The sequence below is a fragment of the Notolepis coatsorum genome (assembly GCF_963971535.1).
Source record: "Notolepis coatsorum genome assembly, chromosome: 16".
Classification (NCBI taxonomy): Eukaryota; Metazoa; Chordata; class Actinopteri; order Aulopiformes; family Paralepididae; genus Notolepis; species Notolepis coatsorum.
The window spans coordinates 100222989-100225488 of NC_140180.1; positions in this window are offsets into that span (position 1 = coordinate 100222989).

The window sequence follows — 2500 nt, forward strand, 5'->3', positions numbered from 1 at the left end:
AAGAGAAGAAAGATATATATACAGAGAGAGAGCAAAAGAGAGAGAGAAAGATATATATATATATTAGGGATGCTCGATATTGGCTTTTTTACCGATACCGATATACCGATATTGTCCAACTTTTAATTTCCGATACCGATATCAACCGATATCAACCGATACCGATATATGCAGGGTTTCCCCCCCCAAAAAACTGAATAATTTCAGGTAATTAACATTACATATCTCTTGTTGTGGAATTAACACAACATTATGCATACTTTTGACAATAAATAAAATCAGAATTGGTTCTTACTTGCTTGCCTGGGTAAATAAAGGTTCTAGAAATGTAAAAAAAAAATATATATATATATATAAACCGATACCGATATTTTCCGATATCACATTTTAATGCCGATATCGGCCGATAATATCGGTAGGCCGATAATATCGGACATCCCTAATATATATATATATATATATATATATATATATATATATATATATATATAGAGAGAGAGAGAGAGAGAGAGAGAGAGAGAGAGAGAGAGAGAGGGATCAGAGAGAAATAGGGATGAGCGTCGAGAGAGGGTGTAAAATGAAAGACAAGATGGAGAGAGATGGAGTGAGAGATGGAGAGAAAGAGAAAGACACATACTGTATGTAGAGAGAAGAAGGAAGGTCAAGGGTGAGGGAGTAACAAATTGGGATCACAGTAATCTAATTGCAATAAACATGAACTGGAATGCACAGTAATCTGATTACAATAAACTAACTGTGATTCACAGTAATCTAATTACAATAAACTGGGAACTAATTTGGTACAGATATTGCTGCAGACGCAGTTGATGCAATGCAAGTAATAAATAATTAACAACAGACTTGTGTTGAATCAACGTGTGATAGACAGAGACTGCTGACACCAATTACACAACCCAATTAATATTAATTTGACTCACATCCAGCCAATCAATATAACATCAATCAAACATCCGCCCAATTAATGTGCTGATGTGAAGTCGTTTACATTCATTAGGCCATTATTTCAATCTATATAGGTGAGCAAAAATACTGGTGTAGTCATCACAAAAGTTCTACTTTTCACAGAAAGCTTAAAGAGTTTAGTAAATGAGTTATTAGTTAGTAATAGAATAGAATAGAAGTACTTTATTGATATCGAGGGAAATTCAGCACCACAGATTGCAGATTCAGTCAAAAGTCAAAAATAAGAATAGGAATAACAATAACAATAAACACAATTCTGAAATATACAGTCCGAAAATATACAGTAATATACAGTACAATGTAAATTTGAAATGTAAATGTCCAGGAAGGTATAAAATGTAAATGTACAGGAAGATACCCAGGGATTTACTCAGTGCTCAATGAGGCACAGTGAGGCGTTGTACAGTCTGATGGACTTCCTGTGACGTTCAGTGTTGCATCTTGGGAGTCTGAGTCTAACACTGAACGTGCTCTTCCTCTCCGACATCAGTGATGTGTTTATATCTATAATCAGTCGTTTCGACTTGCAACAGTGACAATCAGTGATGCTTTACTATTTATTACCTGTGAGAACTCTGTGTAAAAAGAAATGTGTGGATTATGATCCTCTATAATAAATTGTGTATTCCTTCACACAGAGAGATTATGATCCTCTATAATAAGTTGTGTATTCCTTCACACAGAGAGATTATGATCCTCTATAATAAATTGTGTATTCCTTCACACAGAGAGATTATGATCCTCTATAATAAGTTGTGTATTCCTTCACAAAGAGAGAGTATGATCCTCTTAATTAATTAAGTCGTGTATTCTTTCACAACGATTGTAGTTTCAGCAGCTAACCCAGTCAGTCATAGTTTTGTGCTCTTTCCTGTTTATCCCTGTACCCGTCTTGCCTTGTCTAATCCTGCCTTGTCCTCCTTGTCTTCAGGCCTCTACCTGGCTCCCCTCTCTGCGCTTGTTCTGGATCCTGTGTATGACCGTCTGGACTACCCGTCTGACTACCCTTCTCCTGCATCACCCTCTGGACTGTCTGAGTACCCGGCCTCGTCTATGACCCCCCCGCTCGTCTGACTCCTCACGGTGTCTTTTACATTAAACACCCTTGGAGCCCGTTCAGTTGTCTTGCTCGTCTCTCTGCACTCGAGTGTGACAGTCGAACCTTAACACAAGCTGTGTAACTGATGGTATCACCACAGAAAATGCTGCAGCAGCATATTACACATTAATGGAGCATGGGAATGGTCATTGTATGCTAATTACATTATGTCCCAAGCCCCTCTACACTCAAACTCTTCACATGTTGAATAGATAACAAATCTAAATTTAATAGTTAAAAAATACTGGGCAGCATCTCAAATTATACTCCTTCATGTACAGCTTCAAGCTTTCTCCTACTGCTAACCTCTGTCTGTCTGTCTGCCTACATATCTGTATGGCTGTGTCTGTCTGTGTGTCTGTGTGTCTGTGTGTCTGTGTGTCTGTGTGTCTGTCTGTGTGTCTGTCTGTCTGTGTG